The sequence below is a fragment of the Carex rostrata genome, chromosome 3, assembly GCF_964058835.1.
Source record: "Carex rostrata chromosome 3, lpCarRost1.2, whole genome shotgun sequence".
NCBI lineage: Eukaryota > Viridiplantae > Streptophyta > Magnoliopsida > Poales > Cyperaceae > Carex > Carex rostrata.
The window spans coordinates 13,245,677-13,264,625 of NC_135920.1; the positions used below are offsets into that span (position 1 = coordinate 13,245,677).

The 18,949-nt window shown below is 33.8% G+C and overlaps 1 long non-coding RNA gene across 1 annotated transcript; it reads right to left on the reverse strand.

The window, feature by feature from the left end:
* Positions 1-11,662: 11,662 nt before the first annotated feature.
* LOC144552127 (uncharacterized) lies at positions 11,663-12,017 on the reverse strand. Its single transcript, XR_013510955.1, has 2 exons — positions 11,944-12,017; positions 11,663-11,855 (listed from the first exon to the last, which is right to left on the reverse strand). It is a non-coding gene; the product is annotated as an uncharacterized LOC144552127 (long non-coding RNA).
* Between the last annotated feature and the right edge of the window lie 6,932 nt (positions 12,018-18,949).

An 18,949-nucleotide genomic window follows, 5' to 3' on the forward strand; every position in this document is an offset into this window, starting at 1 on the left:
ATGTATGGTCAATGATTCAAAATATTCAAGAAGAATAAGGACTTGAAAACATCAAGGTAAATCCTACTCCGCTATATGAAGATAATGCAGCATGCATTGCACAAATCAAAGAATGATATATCAAAGGAGAGCGAACTAAACATATTGTACCAAAGTTCTTTTCGACACATGACCTACAAAAGGAAGGCGTAATAGATGTTTGCCAAGTCCGATCAATCAACAATCTGGCAGACCTATTCACAAAATCTTTACCGACAAAGATTTTTGTACAACTCACAAAGAAGATAGGTCTACATCGATTGAAGGATATTCAATGATATCAAAATGAGGGGAAGCATTATACGCACTGTACTCTTTTTCTCTTAATCGAGTTTTTATCCCAATGGGTTTTTCTTGGTAAGGTTTTTAATGAGGCAGTACATGGTCCTGAAGTATCATGTTAATATCGATCCTGAAATATCATATTAACAGCGTATAATGAAAGATGAACATCCAAGGGGAAGTGTTATAAAATATATTTATATGGATGTTCATTCTATAACTTCCAATATTAATTCTCATTTCATTGCCCACTACCTCCACTACCTCCACTATCTCCACTACCATGGGCATTCATTTTCTCCTTTATTATTGTAACATCTCTTTCTAGCCTATAAATAGAGGTTTTGTAAATAGAGAATTAGAAGACACATATTATATACAATAGTGGAGAATAAAATTCTATTATTGCTCTCTCCATCTCTCTTGTTATTTACTTACTTTTATTGCAACTTCATTTTAATTTTACAACATGTAGAATATTTGTTTACAATTATGAACATAATTATTCATAGAGGAGGGATCAAGTTACAACAACTATTTTCTACATTTTTTAAATCCAAATCTTCGATCCAAACCGTTAGATGTGATCTCTACTATAAAATGTGCTTGGAGACCAAATTTTACATTTTTTGGAATTTTTTTACTATTTATTAAGATGGGTACAAAAACTAGTCAAATTCAAACCATTGAATTTTGTATCCATCTTAATAAATAATAAAAAATTTCCAAAAAATGTAAAATTTGGTCTCCAAGCACATTTTATTATAGAGATCACATCTAACGGTTTAGATCGATGATTTGGACTTTGAAAATATAGAAAATGCTTGTTGTAACTTATTGTAACTCAAAAATTGGAGTAGAACTAGGGTGCTCTTAAGCTTACCAAAGTTTTGGTGAGCTTAACTCCAAAACTCATCAAATCAATGTCAAATGACGAATCCGAACCGTTGAAACCCGTCTACCTTACGTGTAATGCATCTACATGCGAAATTTTAAAACATTCGAATTAATTTAGTATAAAGTCAAGCGGTCAAAAATGTTCAAAAAATGAATGCACTAAAATTAATTTATTAACCTTCTAATTTTGACCGCTTGACTTTATACTAAATTAATTCGAATATTAAAAAATTTAACATGTAGATGCATCACACGTAAGGTAGGCGGGTTTCAACGGTTCGGATTTGTCATTTGAAATCGATTTGATGAGTTTTAGAGTTAAGCTCACCAAAACTTTGGTGAGCTTAAGAGCACCCTAGTTCTACTCCAAAAATTGTTGTAACTTGATCCCTCCTTTTATTAATAAACCCAAGAATCAATATTTGAGCAGAGACGAAAATGAAAAAGGAGGGGGGGGGGGGGGGATCGGAGTGTAGAGTTTCTATCTTGATTGAAGCGCAACAGTGAGTAGATCTGTCAGAGCGTTACAACTGTTGAAGAAGTGAATCTGATTGTGGAGCGAGATGGCAATTAATTACCCGTGATTAACATTTTGATTGGGGCATGATGGTGAGTGTATCCGGTTATCATTGGAGCACGGCATCAATTAAAGAAGCGGATCCGATCGTGGAGCGAAATGATGATTAGAATATTATATTAGTTTGTAATATTTTATGAGAATAAAATAGTAGATTTAGAAATTACGGTCATTTAATATATTGTAAATACATTTTTTATCGATGAAATCGTTAGTTGGCATTTAAAGCCACTAACTGTCAAAAAAAAATCTTTAAAGATTCAATAATTAATATTATTATAATATACTAATTAATATAATTTGAGCTGTTTCAAAAACAAAAAAAACAAAAAAATTTAAACATAATACTGTAACTATTCATATAATTAATTAAATTAAAGTCATTATTAAATATTAAATTATAACTATTATACTACGTTCAAAAAATATTAAACACAATTGTTTATTTCTAATATTTGCTAGATTGACATTGTATTCCTGATGAAGATGTCACTGCCCTCTTCCTAGCGAGTTCAGATTCAGTGAAGTAATTTAATCTTTAAATTGGGACCGTTCCATTTGAATCCGTAAAAATCTATCCGAAGTGGGGTGTACACATCCCGAGAGATGAATTTGAATCGCAAAGTAATCTCAAGCAATGGATTCAAATCAGACGGCTTCGATCCGGACCCCTTCATAGCAAGGTACCTGGTTGGAATTACTTTTTTTTTACAAAACAGTATGCCAAAACTTCCCATAACTTCACATTTTGTAACTAATAATATCATGAGGTACAGGTTGGTTTTTCTTTGAAAAAAGAAGAAGTTGGAACCGGGGAAGAGTAGACAATTTTTAATTACTTTCTTGTGAGGACATATGTATAGACATATATGTTGGGTGATTACGGAGTAGGTTTGATGAGCATCAGACCTACTTCAGATTCTACAAGCACTAGAACTGTTCGATTTGCTTTAAAATCATTGCACTCCACTTTAATATCTGTGAGTACTCACGTCAAATTTACAAGCACCAGATGGTATGGATTTCTTCAGATAAAAAAAAAATACATCTGATGCCCATCAACCTGCTCCGTTCTCTATTAAACTATTTTTTTACAACAAAGCATTATGTATAAATTTTGACTTTGTGAGTCATATTTTAGCTATTTGAACTGCACTCATCGTTTGCAGATTACTAATTTACTTGGTGAATCATTAGTTACCAATCTAAACTATATATTAGTTTGCAAATTAGTTTATTTTAGGTGGCCATGGTGTGCCACATAATTGGAATTTGTATCCTCTGAGATATCTCAAACTTTGCGTGACTTTATGGAAAATCTCAACCGTTTAAATACGCTCTGCACGCATCTCAAAGTACACATAATACTGACCCCCTACATCACCCCCGAATAGGCACCGGACACGTCGGTCACACAAAAGTTGAGATATCTCAGACGACACGCACTCAAATAATTGGGGAATGTTAGACCATGCATTGACCACAGATTTGATATGGCAATGACTCTTTATATTTAGCCCTGTTTTTGATTGGGGATCAAGTGGTGTTTGCTTGATATTTGATTGTGGTTTTCAATTAAAGCAGTGGAACTCTTTCAAGGTACAATTCTTTCTCCATAAACGATGACTGATACCTGGTCCCAAAATTTGGATGCTTTTCATGTCTTTCATATTTGTAGTAGTGTTTGCTTGATCTTTGATTGTATTTTTCTATATTTGACGAAATACGAATGATAAATTTTTGTTACTAACTACCTTTTTCTATCTTTTTTCTTAATGATTTACAAAGTCGTCGAGTTATTCCTCTTCCAAACAAGGTTCTGTATTGCAAAACTTTTCGCAAGACATTAGAAAAGATAAATAAATCCTACATTTACAACCCTATGCATTGTACGCGGTACCTGTTAGTTTTCATATGATTTTATGAATCTCGTATTCTCTTGAAAATTCTCCTTTCAGTGACTTGGATCGGACTAGGATTAATTGTTGGGCCTGAGCAACACATGCTAGTAAGGCCTTATTTTTCCTTTTTTACATTTCGGCCCATTAGCCCGTAAAAACTTGACTATGAATAGACGAATGAATCCGATATTCTCATCCGTTTCGTCTTTCCAATTATCTGGGCCGAATTAGTAAATTTTGAAAATGTATCTTATGGGCCTCTTTTATTGCTACAGATTTGAGAAAAGAGATCTTACAATGTAAAACTACGGGCTCTTGTATTGTATGCCCAAAGAAAAGAAAGAACCATGATAGTACTGTACGGAACGAAGTTCGGTTAGTGTGATAATAGTTCATAAATCGTGTCTCGTGAGAGTACAGCTCTAGAATTATATTACTGCACACAAATTTAAACCGCTGTAAAGAATGAGTTCGTGTTGGCTTCATTTGTTTTAATGAGACATCAGAAGAAATGAACTCCCCTCTCTTCCTAATAGTGCGATACTTTGGATCAGTGTTGTAAACAACAACGATATGTATATGCGCTCGTCGGACTGACAGGGTACCGCCTGTTAATTAACGGATAGAACTTACAAATTACTCCGTTAATCTTTGTGCGGAAGCGGATCTTGCAAGCGTAGCAGTATCACTGGTTCTGCAAGGAATCACAAGCCGAAGCCAGAAGCCCTGCGTTTTTCACGACCTAAGACCTTCAACTATTAACAGAGTATCTTGGTGCTCTGTCACTTTTCTCTCTTTCAGTTATTATTTCGTTTTTATCTGATTAAGAGAGAGAGACAGATATGGATATTTTATATAAAACCATTGCACATTTTCATAATGGGTTGACATCTATTCATAACGGATCGGATAATAGATTTGGGTTTCCCATAACGGGCGTACCATTTAATAAATCCAACACCGCCAAATAATTATTTATGAATAATTGGAAATAATCGGAAATAATCGGCCAATTATTCAAAAAAATCTGTGACGGTTTGATCGCCGTCAACAACTAATCGAATAATTAATCGGCCTAAACAGATATTTTTTACAACGCTACTTTGGATCCTGAACCCTTATATTTTACTATTACTTTTTGTCTTTTTTTTTTTTTCATATTTATAGTATGAGCCATTTATCACACACGAAAACTATATTTCTCATTCTTAGAAGTCTCCTTCTTAAAAAGTCAGAAACACAATTCTCTCATTATCTTATAAATTATTTTCAATTAGTATCTTGGTGCATAATAGGAAAATACTCCACAAAAAAAAATTAAAATTTCTTTTAATTATCATATTCACTTCATCAGTTCTGACGTTCTTTCCTATCTTTCATTAGAATGTAATTAGGATTATGGGCAATAACGGTTAAAAAATATACTTTAGCATACATTGTATTTTATGTTAAATGAATGTACATACTCGTTAATTTAACAAATTAGATACTTAAAAATAATTTGTTTTATAAACGTATGATTTATTGATTTTTCAATTGTGATGCATTTTGACGTTGGGCACTGTTCGGTTATGATATTTTTTCTTCATGTTATAAACGAAGTTGAAATTGCTTGAATTTATGGTTAATGCTAATAAGTCAATTTTATATTTTTTTTTCTTTCAAAATTGTTATAATATAATGGATTAAGGTGAATCGCATGTATACCTGAGCTCCGTCTTATAAGATCAGACACATTTTCAATTCTTGAGAATAGCATTAAAAGATACTGGATGTACCGAGCCCTTTAATAAAAAAAATAAAAATAATAAACAATGAAAATTGAGGTAGGCCATTATTTGTTAATTTGGAACTAATTAAATGATAATTTGAGTACATGTATGCTATTCAGAGTTTTAATGTAATGACTTGTAACATTTTGGAACTAATTAAATATCTTGTTTTATATTATGATATCTTTAATTTGCAATTTGTTTTCTCTAACACTGACTAGTTATATACTGGAATCTATGTTTCACATTGCTATGCAGTGAGATATTATAAAACCTTAATTGACAATGGAGTGTCACTGTTCACTCTACATTAACACCCCTTCTATATACCGTCAGATGGGAGATGGATGGCTTTGGATTTGTTTCTCTGACGTCGGTTGATGTCATTCTAATTTGAACGCATCACTCATAAAGTTTGCATGTAAACGCATCACTCATAAAGTAAATTGATTTGAACGGTTTGGATTAGTCATTTGAAGTCTATTCAATCAATTTTGAAATTAGTGTTATGTGATACCGATTCATACTAGCCGGACTCGTTATTGAGTTCTTGTTTTGGTACTTCAAATAAAAATATTATTTTCCAAATTCACGGATCTTGGCGCAAATCTAAGGGCAGAGATTTTTGAGGTATGAATGAGATACAAAGAGATGAGGTATTGGAACCCTTCCCCCTCTCTCTCTCTCTATATATATAGAGAGAGAAATAGAGAGATTGGCTAATATTAAATCGATTGTTCCTGAGGTCTCATGCAACTAAGTCATTTTTCAAATTTCGAAGTTCAAAAGGTTGATCCAAATCATTAGATGTGATCTCTATATTAAAATTGGCTTGGAGACCAAATTTTACATTTTTTTTGAACTTTTGAACTATGTATTAAGCCACTTTGAAATCGCTGATCCAACGGTCCAGTCTGGTTAAGCCACCATTGTATCAGCAATTTTGCAAATTCAGTCAAACAAAGTAATCAAGTAATGTATGTTTTGCATATGTGTACACCTTCTCTATCGGGATGATAGCTGTTGGTTCAGAAGCCGATTGCAAATTGCGATTTCAACCGACGGGAAAGTGTTTTTCGGTAGTAGTGAGTGCATCTTCATTTCAAATGTAAAATAATTGCAAATGCTGATGTAATATTTATAATTTAATATATAAGAATGTTGATCACTTATTAATTTAACAAATTTTTAGAACGGTGGAAAGAAACTTTTTAATAAAAATAATAATATTTTCATATCGGCTAAAGTTAAATTTGCAAGATAAAAATATTCTTTAAATTGATTTTAAATTTTTGTTAAACTAGTTATGCGATATATAAATTTAATTCTTACAATTACAAAAATAAATAAATTTATCATTAGATTGATTCGCTCAAGACAAATAGAGCTTAAAAATAAGAACAAAAGGAAAAATAAAATAAAAGAAAGAGAGAACAGAGATAAAATTGCATTTAAGTCTCTAATAGGCAGAACGTCTCTTTGAACTCAGTGTGATCCAAGACAACTCCAGAGCACCTCTATCACTCCTATTCTTATATGAGCAAGCCTTTTGTACCAGCACAGTGAGATTTGTTCTGTAACAGTCTGTAGTCCCTCGTACCAGTCAACTATCTGTACCAGTCTTTACCAAAAACGATCGGTACTAGTCCTATTGTTCCTACTAGAATCATACCACACCAGCCGTTCGTCCGTACCAGTCCCATGATCTCTACTTGAATCGTACTGTCTTAGTCTGGTATGCGGTACTCATCTATGTCCTCCCAATTACTATGCTGATTTCTCCATTCTTCGATAGGTCATGTTTAGTTGTGAATAAAAAAGTGGGGTAAACTTCTTACTATGTGCTTATGTTGTCAAATGAAAAGTAAGATAAAAGTAAGAGATGAGTTAAGTTACTTGACACGGGAATAACGCTAACCCAGGAATAGCTGCTATTCCTGACGAGCTATTCTCAACACAACACGTTTGGATGGAAAAAAATGTTATTCTCAACAAAGGAATAGCTCGGGTTAGTTGTTATTCCGCTATTATCATGAAATGTTGGGTTAGCGGCTATTCCAAACCTAGGAATAGCTGCTATTCCGAGCTATTCCTTGATTCAAACGCACCCTATAAAAGGATTAATTTACTATGCACTTACTCCGCGTGCAAAACTCATTATCATGCACAGGTGTTCATTTTTCAACATCTTATTCTTTTAAGAAAATTAATTTTAACAATAATTTATATTGTGAAACAAAATGTAAAATATAAAGAGTAAAATACATATTCATTCCCATATATTCTCATGATACACAACATTAAATTTTTTTATGATTCACCTTCACGTACTTTTAATCTCATGAATTGAAAATCTGGTCTGCTCCGGCTCAGATCTCATTCTATACGATCAGGTATCACTGGATCTGATTTCATGGCACCTGTCACCATTACCTGTCATACAAAGACTTTTTTTTTTTTGATTAATGTCATACAAAGACTCGTGACGAGTAAAACATATTATAGAATAGTATTATTCTCAGAATTTTGTAACAAATACTCGACCGATGTATGTAAAAGGGATCCTAACAGAATATTTCGATTCATTGATCATTCCTCTGGCTGTACATCCGAAGGGGCTCCATTAATTGTTTCATTAGGTAATACAGTAATAAAGATATCCATCATTGTCCGTGTTAAATACTCCTCTGTTTTACATTCTGGTAATATCAATTCAATTATTTATTTTAGTATGGTGTCCATTTCATTCATAAATCATTCTGTACAGTAAAACTTAAAGTCCAATTTTACAGTAAAATAGACATCATTTTGAAAATAAGTTTGGAGGGATGAAATAAAATTTTACAGTAAAATAAGCTTGGAAGAATGAAATAATCATTATGTATAGTAAAACTATAGTATCGACTCCATTTTTAATTTAAACTCTAATTTTATGCAGCTAAAATTTGTATCAATAACCAAACCTTTGTAGAGTTGAAAACCAACATTTGATCTAGTGAAGAAGAAGTGACGAGAATGAAAGCCAACCTTCGTAGAGTTGAAAGCCAACATTTGATAATCTAAGAATAAGAGGTTTTCATATCGTCGGAATGTGTTATATGTGTAAAAGCAGTGACGAGACGGTGCGACATCTATTCTCTAAATGTCAGGTAAGTGAACAAGTTTATGGTGGGACGCAACACGGTGTACTGGTACGCGTACCGGGACAAGATAATGTTCAATTACTCAGAGAAAAAAACACGGCTGATAGGATAAGAGAGATCATGTTGATTTCTCACTTTATAATTTGGCGTGGAAGATGCAACTGCATATTTGGAGAAAGAAGCAAAAACAGGACTGAGCTAATTCAAGAGGTAATTACACAATGGAGGAGTGCGCACCGACAAACAGAAGAGACCATGGTGGAGTGAGAAGTGAAGTCGAGATATAGAAAGGGACTGATCATTCCCTCGCATCTGTTTTTTTCTTAAGACTCTTTCTTATTATTCTGTCATTTTATGTTTTCCTTTCTTTTTCTGTTATTTTCTGTTGTTCTTTCTTTTTTTCAAATAGTTTGTAAAACGGGTTTCTACTCAAAAACTCAGAAAACTGTTACCAATTATAGTTAATGAAAAATAAAGGCTAGATTCTTATTGATTCTCTCAAAAAAAAATATTTGATCAAGTAATAAAGGTAATATTCTCTCACATTGATATAATAATAAAGATGATATTTTCTGTGTCAGAGATCGCAAGATCAAAATTCAAATATATTTTTTTTTAAACATTAAATAGTTGAATAGCTTCAACTCTACTTTAAAAAAAAAAAAGAAAAAAAAAAGAGAGCTCGATAGAGTTCTAAATGGTCGCTGGTCAGGCTTCAGAGCCACGCTTTCCAATTCAGTTGGAGTCAAACTTTATGTTTATTTAGTTAGCTTTCAACGGAGTTATGACTTATGACCAAGTAAATATAAGAAGAAAATAATATTATTTGGAGAATTTCATATATACTCTTCAAAAAATTTGAAATTATGTATCTCCTCTCTATAATTCATAATATCATATTTATCTATCTAAATTTTTAAAAGCTTGTGAATTTACCCAATTGATTGTCTTTTTCTTCTACAACTCATTCTAAATTTAGAAAAAAATCATTATATTCTTTATTAAAAGAACAATGTAGTAGAGAAAGGGGAGGTAGCACAATTGGCTAGGAAAATGTCCTAGAGTTGTTATACCCAAAGGTCGAGAGTTCGATTCCCCCTCACGAATCTTGATAGCTACTATAAAGTTTTCAAAAAAAAGAACAATGTAGTATGTTTAAGAGAAATGTTTAGTCTTCTGATTGACTAGTTATGAGTGCAAATAATTTATATTCTTAGTTGTGGCATACACACAAAAATCGACAAATTAGACGACTGAATATTTTTCTTACAAAGACTGAATATATATTTTTTTAATGAAGGATAAAATAAAACTTTTATGAATTTAAAACGAGTTTCAATTAGGGGTGTAAACGGAGCGGATTCGGAGAGGATAATGCTAATACCATATCTGTATCCGTTTTTCAATGAGCGGATACGGATACGGATACAGATACAGATAGTAAACATATATCAAAATTTAAAACCATATCCACCTTAAACGGATACGGATAGTAAACAGATATCAAAATTTAAAATTATATCCGCCTTAGATGGATACGGATAGCAAACATATATCAAAATTTAAAACCATATCCGCCTTAAACGGATACGGATACAGAGCGGATAATCTACGGATACAAAACGAATAATTGCCGGATAATTGAGTTATCCACTTTAAGATACAAAAAAGTGATTTGTTGTTATCTTGAAACAATCACTAAAACCAATTTAGCAAAAACTAAAAGCATACTACATTTACGGACTAAAGTCTTGAATGTAAAAGAATGGAGAATGAAGAAATGAAGGTAAAAATGAAAGGAAATTGCGTTATTGTAGCACCATCACCAGCAAAAAAAAGATTAAATTGAAAACCATATCGTATTATCATTTATACCACAACTAAGACTGAAATGAATATGGGATAATATATAACAATTTTTATCCGGAGCAGTAAAGTTAAAGTTGGTTGGGAGTAATTTTGGATACGGATATGGATATTCATCTTCATGAAATTATCCGTATCCATCATTTTTTCATCATACGCAAAAATTATCTGTATCCGTATCCGTAATTATTCGTATCTGTTTAATTCAGATACGGATAATCTCCGAAATACGGAGCGGATTATCCGTATCCGTTTACATTCAATAGAAAACACAATATGATATTTTGAATTTTTGAATTTATAAGGGTAAATATGATATTTTGAATTTTAGAGGAGGAATACGTAATTTTAAGATTTTTGAAAGTATACAAGAAAATTTCCACCTTTTGTTTTTTATTTTATTTTTTATACGAGTTTAAATCAACTCGCTCAACCTGCAAGTCACGTCTCCCTGAGCATGTTTAATACATAGGCCGCCCGTATATCCGATTTAAGTCCTTTAAAGCAAAACTGTCCTTTTTATAATTAAACGGGACTGCTGGAAAGAGCAGAAACAATGCGAAAGCATATTATATTAAATGATGATGAAAAGGTAACAGCCTACTGTTGGGACTTGGGAGAAGAGAAGAACAAACTACAAAAGAGACTGTCGGAAATAGTATATGAACCGTTACATGATTGGCGTCAGATGAAGATGATGCGCTTCCGTTTTTAGCGTTTCAGTACCGTCCAAATTTATAATTAAATCAAGTTTTTAAATAGCGATTACCATATCATCGCGGAAAGTCTAAAAAAATATATATTGCAAATAGCATAGCTTTCCTACATAGTATTTTTTTTTATTTAAGAATTATATTTTATATTTTTAGTAATTATTAACATTATCTAAAGTCTTATAGAGCAATAAGTAATGTAAAATTGATTAAGGAATTAAAATATTCATATTAAACCAGTACAAAGTTCAAATTTCTATTCAAAATATCCCTGATAATATTATAAACTATATATCTTTTTCTATTCAAAATAACCTAAGCATCGTAGCATAAACTATATCATTTTATATTAAAAAAAAAATCTAAGTATCATAGCATAAACTATCTATATTTTCTATTTAAAAACAAAAGCAATTTGCAGTGGCGGAACCAGAAATGATCGGTAGGGGGGCCTAACTAGTTTCTCTCGCTCTCAGGATATCAGTTTTAGTTTCATGTTACGCGATTAAATGATAAAAAAAAATATTCAGCAATTATCAATTGTCATAATCTTTTACTTTTAAAATAAAATATTTAACAAAAATAAATATTAGATTAAGTAACAAAGCACCTATTTGATGAATCGTTCTTCATGTCTTAAAGTCAAAACAAAACATCAAAACAATCTACATAAAAAAAATTAAAGAAACAATCTTATAATGAATTCATATCTCACAATCATAATGATTTTAAATTTTCAATTAAAAAATGTACCACTAATTACTAATTTGAGATAGTTGAATTTTTCGAGTCTTCATGTTTTGAAAACGCTGCAAGATGTCTATTTTAGAGTAGTGATTTTACTCGCATAATCCCATCAGTCCATATTTATTTCTATAGGATTTCAGTTTCAGGTTACTGTTAGGTTTTCCTTTTGTCATCATAACAAGGAATTAATCAGATAGCCATTTACTAATGGGTCAAAAGTACTAATTAGAGCCAATAATTTATACATCTAAAACACCAATGAATTGTAATATGAAGTGATCTATTCTTCCAGTACTGGTACCAGCTAATACCTGTATTACAGGTGCATATAAAGTCTGTTTCAAAAGACCCCACCTTAAAAAAATATTCTTATTGTAAAAGGAAGAATAGCCAATAACAATGACATATATGATCACAACCAAAAGTAATAGAAATGTCAAATAAACAAAAAAAAGGAGAGAATAAAAGTGCTGTATTCTTTGTCACAGAGACTCAGAGAGCAAGCTTGAAATGCTAAGAAGACTGCCTGTTGCTTTAGCGTGGCGTGGTGCAGAGAGAAAAACGGCGCGGAGATCAGAGATGGGAATCGAAAGCGGAGAGAGGGGAGTTGAAAGCCATCGCGGAGCCCAGTCGTCACCTTGTCGCGGAGTCCAATCGCCAGTCGCGGAGCCCAGTCACCAATCCCATCGATGTAGGGGGTGCCAGTATGCATTTTATTTATTAAAAGACTTTATACTTTTCTGGACCGGGGGGGGCCCTGGTTCCGTCCCTGACAATTTGGATATTGAAAAACATTGATCCTTGAAATAAAATTTATGTTTGGGCTTTTAAATAAAAGTCTATGTAGCATAGCATGTGCTATAGCGCATACAGTGGACCGCTATTACCGCTATAGCGATTGTAGCTGAAATAGTGCACGAGCTTAGCATTTAATGCCCAAAAACTCAAGCGTCACTATAGCGCGCTCTTTAGAACACTAAATTAAACACTGAGAATCTATATTTGATACAGTATGGAAAGACAATATCTTGTGTGCAAAAGATCACAAGTTTGAAATTCTGACGAATTTCTTTTATAGATATTAAATAGTTAGATAACTTAAACAGTTAATTTTTAATATTTACTAAAAAAAGTTTATACTCACTGCATTTGAAATTTTTTTTATACGAGTCGATAAAATTAGAAACTTAACTGATATTATACTGATAATTGATCAAAATCAACCAAGAAATAGAAGAAACAGGAAAAGAATAACAATGATTTGGTGTCTTGAATAAAAGAAATGCCATTAAACATGTTGTAACAGTGATTTGGTGTCTTGAACGAGGGGATCATATTGTAACAATTTTAATGATGATTTTATAAATTAATTTAAATAAGGCCGAAAATTAAATTAAACTTAATTTATAGTTGTGTTATTGATAAAAAATTGGCCGATAAGTCAAACTTTATATACTACGAATATCTTTTGATGATTCATAACGGATCATAATTTCTAATTATTGAAATTCCAAGTCATTTTATCTACATTAAAACATATATTAAATTCGCTATTTTTTATAGACATGATATATGTATTGTGTAAATCGTACATAAAAAATTAAATTTCAAATTTAAACCTTAATTTTTAAATGTCAAAATTGTTAAAAAGTAAACAATTGTTATGCTCGTCCTAGATCTATATTATCGTAGGTCCATGCACGGCCCCGAAAGAGTTGCAAGGTCCGTATTAAAACTGCGTCCCCATTTAAACCAACTCGGATCCCATCTATTACACTCCGCAACAAATGAACAAACGATGTTGACATGCTATTCAGCCAAAAAATTCATGATTAGCTAGCACAAAATACATGCTATTCAGCAAAAATTTCATGATTAGCTAGTACAATTTTGATGTTTCTTAACTACAACCAGCATAAGGACATTTTCTTCTTCAATATAATTCACATTGCGTCCATAACAAAATATAAAGATTTTTAACTCAAAGAGAGCTTGAGTAGTTGAAAATCAATTTCTCAATGCACAAAACAAAAAATATAATATCTTACATATGTTTCAATTGAGAATAACGCAATATTATTGGAGAAACTAAGATGAAAAATAATTTAATTTTTGTGTTAAAATCCACCGCTCTTTTCCATACATATCTTGTTTTCACAAAATTTTTAAGTTAATAAAATCCTCAAATTCAAACGATGTTGATTGCTTGTGTTAGACATGCTATTCAACAAAAATTTCATGATTAGCTATCACAATTTTGGTGTTTCTTAATTACAACCAGCATAAGTACATTTTCTTCTTCAATATAATTTACATTGCGTCCATAACAAAACATAAAGATTTGTAACTCAAAGAGAGCTTGAGTAGTTGAAAGCCAATTTTTCAATGCACAAAACAAAAAAATATAATTTATTACATATGTTTAATTGAGAATAACGCAGTATTATTGGAGAAAACTAAGAAGAAAAATAATTAATTAATTTAAGGTAATCAAATCCAGGGTTCTTTCTCATACATATCTTGATCCACATTGGACAGAGAAACTTGACCTCCATATCCTGCTTCGCTAAGAAGCCAATCGAAATTTTTTTTCTTACCACCCATTAAAATCAGAATTAAATGAATACCACCTGTTTATTTAGATTTAAGATTCCGCCACGAACGCATACTGTGTCTACGCATGGATCCCGACCCGTTCGCGTACTGGACCTGCGGACCTATCCGCTCGTAGCTTGGGCCTGCGCACCGATCCGTGTGCGTATTAGGTCGGCGCACCGACCTGTTCGCATCCCTGATCTGCGCACTCATTAGGTTTCACCTATATACAGACATAATCAATTATGTCTTCCATTCTCCGCTCATTTTTCACCAAGGCTGTTGCATAGGTGCGTTTTTTACCTTTTCATCCTTTTTTTTTTTCAAAAAAACATATTTTTTGTAGTATTTTTTAATTTAGTGCATTATTTTATAAAATTAAGTTCATTCAACCAATTATGATTGGAATTGCTTGTTATTTTGGTGGTGAAGTATTACAAGGACCAAATGGCGCTTATTATAGCCCCCAAATGCCGAAAATGTTCAATATCGGCTTAGGTTTGGATTTTAGAGGTATAAATAGGGAAGTGTGCCAACAACTCGGTATTGACCACCGTAATTATGAACTGGTAATTACCGCAAGGATCAATATTAGCCAAGGCAACCAAACCTGGTTCCAACAGCTTCCGGTACAAGATGATAACAGTTGGGGGTTATATGTCGAAATGACAATGAATATGACCACTTCTTTCAAGTTCCTATTTCAAGTTCCTAGAGTTATATGTGATAGCCAACCCCAGACAAAACCCTAGACAGACCTCTAGACAGAACACCAGACAATTGTTGCAGTTGACTCAGGGTTTGGGGCTCGAGCAATTTGTAACGGGTCCTAGTCGAGCGCCATCTGTAGCGGGTCCTAGTAGGGTCCAATCTGACAGGGATCGATCTCAAATTCCATCCTCGTCCTCTAGCAGAGTCCAATCTGAAAGGGATCGATCTGAAACCACAGAACGACTTTATTATGCTAACAATACAGACGAGGATCCTGAAGAAAGGGAGGCAGAGGCTAATTGGGATGATAATGGGGACGGTGGGGTATCAGATCACAGTGATGACGATACTGGTTTTCCTATGCTTGGTAGGCGGAAGTGACCTTTATTGGGTCGTGGGGAAAGACATCCATTTGAGCAATTTCATGACACATCAGGGTTTGAAGAGGCCGATAGCTCTTTTTTGCGACATGTGAGGTATGTTTGTTAATTTATATTTAATTTTAATTTAATTATTAAATTGTTGTTATTAAATTGATGTTGTTCAATTTTTGTTGTTTCTTTTGTAAATTAAAAGGGAGAGACATGAATTGTCTGAGGGGATGACGTATGACAGCAAGGATAAGATGAAAGATGCATTTAACCACTGGCACATCAAACAAAATAGGGAGATAAAAAATACACACAGCGATACCACCAAGCTGAGGTACAAGTGTGTTAGCGCCCGGTGCAGGTGGGCGTTGGTTGCGAGGGCTACAGGCTTTGGTAATACTTGGGCCATCACAAAGAATGTGGCTAAGCACACATGCCACGCATCAGCATCCAGGTTAGATCATGCACAGTTGACGTCCGCTATGGTCGCCAACTGTATAAAATTGTCATTAGAAAAAAATGCTGATATTTTTATCCGGCCAGTCGCTGACTTATGCACTGAAAGGTACGAGGGCATCATTCCGAAGTACAACAAATTATGGCGTGGTAGAGAGTTAGCAATTGCTCGGGCCTTTGGTAGTTGAGAGGGGTCTTACGGGCTGATTGTCCCTTTGTTGGAGGCAATAAAAAAGACAAATCCGGGAACCCAATATAAAATTGTTTCAAAGCCAACCACTAAGGCAGGGTATCATTTTTTCATGAGAGCAGCATAGGCATGGGGACCATGTATTGCCGCAGTCGATCACCTCAGACCCGTCATCAGTATCAATGCTTGTTTCTTGTCTGGCAGATACATGGGTAAGCTGTTAATTGTAACCGGATATGATGTAGAGAACCAGTTAATTCCGTTACTATTTGGATTGGTAGAGAATGAGGATTTTGAGAATTGGGGATGGTTCATGAAGTGGGTGTGGGAGTTTGTAATTGGGCGAAACAGATACATGTGTGTGGTATTTGACCGACACAAGGGCATAAAAAAGTGTTTATTCAAGATGATTTGGGTTGGTGTAAGGAGAAAGGGGAGTGTGCTCACCGCTACTACTCTCAACATCTGTTTGAGAATTTTAGAAAGCACACTAAGGATAAGGTTGCTTCCACTTTTTTCAAGGTTATGGTTAAAAAGAAGAAGAGAAGAAGATTGCAAGAAGGACTTGAAGCAATCGGGGGGCGAAATCCTACTTGGTTGGCTTATTTAGATACATGTGGCAAATATAATGAAAATAATGAGGAAGAACTGCCTAATCCATGGAAAGTGTATCAAGCAATGGATGATGGATCTCGTTGGAAAATAATGACTAGCAACGGTTCCGAATCGCTCAACAATGTCTTCAAAACTTCTCGCAGGTTTGCATTTTATAATCCTCCTATTTTTTATTATCGTTTTCTTCATTTAATTGTAATTTTTAATTCTCGTAGGTTACCAGTTGCCGCAATCATTGAGAAAACGTTCTACAAATGTGTCAGTTGGTTTGTTGAAAGAAGAGAAGACTGTGCAATTGCAAGCAGCAGGTCAGCTTTTTTTCCATTCGCGTACATAAGAAGCTGAATAAGCACATTGAGAAGGTTAAAAAAATGCCAGCGCTTACATTCGACAATCATGAAGAATTTATGGTGACCTCACATGGCGAAAAAAATAATTTTGACATGGAGAATGGCAGATGGGTGCACACGTCTAGCGACTGCAGATACAAGGTAATTCTGTAGAACGACCATGAGGTGGAATGTCTGTGCCAGAAGCCTCCGATGGTCGGAATACTCTGTGTTCATGTGATGGCGGTGTGTGTCGTTTAAGGTAAAATTATGTTTTATTTAATTTGAAACTTGATATTAGGGACGGCATTACTTACTAATGTGTTAACATTATAGGAACTTGGATCCAAATGACTTCATCAATTATTATTACAACATTCAAACACTCATCGATACATGGAGTGGTGAATTTCATGTGTATGACAATCAATGTGATTGGCCGGTGCACGAATGAGATGTCTTAGTTCCAGAGAATCGGTTGGTGAAGTTGGGTAGGAGACGGCACAACCGCATTCAAATATGGATGGATGTATTGGAAGGATGACGAATGGGTCATCAAACCAGCAGAGAAACTCTCGAAAGGAATGCAAGAAGAAGAAGGGATGCGAGAGAAAACACGCAATTAGGTAATTTTTTTTTAAAATTGGCAAAAAATAATAAATAATTTTCATTCAAGAGGTTGCTAAATCAATAATTTTTATGCATCAACAATTGTTTTAACATATATATTTTCTCATTGCAGTTTCATCGTTTAAGATGTGGTAGAATTTATGTTAATTTTTATTGTAGTACAACTTATGTGTATTTTTATTGTAGTACAACTTATGTGTATTTTTATTGTATTAGAACTTCTGTTTTTTTAAGTCGAAGTGATTAGTTTGAATGATGTAAAACTCATGTTTTGTTCGAAGTCAAATTTTAAGAAATGTAGTGGCAGTCATAATAAAGTCATAAAAGACAAGCATAAACCAAATAAAAGTCAGAATAACATGATAACTAAATAACAGTCCGAATAACATACCAAACAGTACGGATAACATAAATGTTCAAACAGTCCGAATAACTAAATAACTACATAAAAGTCCGAATAACTACATAACTACATAAAAGTCAACTACTTGGTCAGTGGTGTATATGGCTTCTTCTCTTTCTTATGTCTCTTACCGCGCCCCAAGTCCTCTTCTTCCTCAATCTCTGAACTTAAGAAACTGAAAGCCGGCGTATACTGCCGCAATGGCTGTGGTGGGGTCTTCTCTGGTATCTGTCCAAACAAAGCCTCCTCAGATGGGCCATGAACTATCGAAGGACAAAAAATAGAAGCTACAGCAGTCTCTGCAAGGGATGAAACTGTCTCCGTCTGGTACACTGCTGCACTATCCTCTGGTGGTGGCTCATCCTGTGTGTAAAATTGAGGAGAGGAGTAATCCTGAGTGTATACCGTACCGTACGTTGAACCCACGTCGAACTCAAAATCCTGCAATGGCTGAGTCTGCTCAAAATCCTGCTCGAACCAGGGCTCATATCTCTGAAAATAAATGGTTAATAAATGAATAATTTGGTTTCTCGATAAGTAGGTTATTAGAAAAATGCACGTACCACTCGATCTCCAAATTGCTGAAATGCTACCTCAGGCGTCGGTGCAGACAAAATCTCTGAAAAATCAGGCTCTGGTGTGCTCATCGGCTCCGCAAAATCTGTATCATCCATTTTGTGTAAACCCTCGTATCTTGGAAGATTCGCTAGCC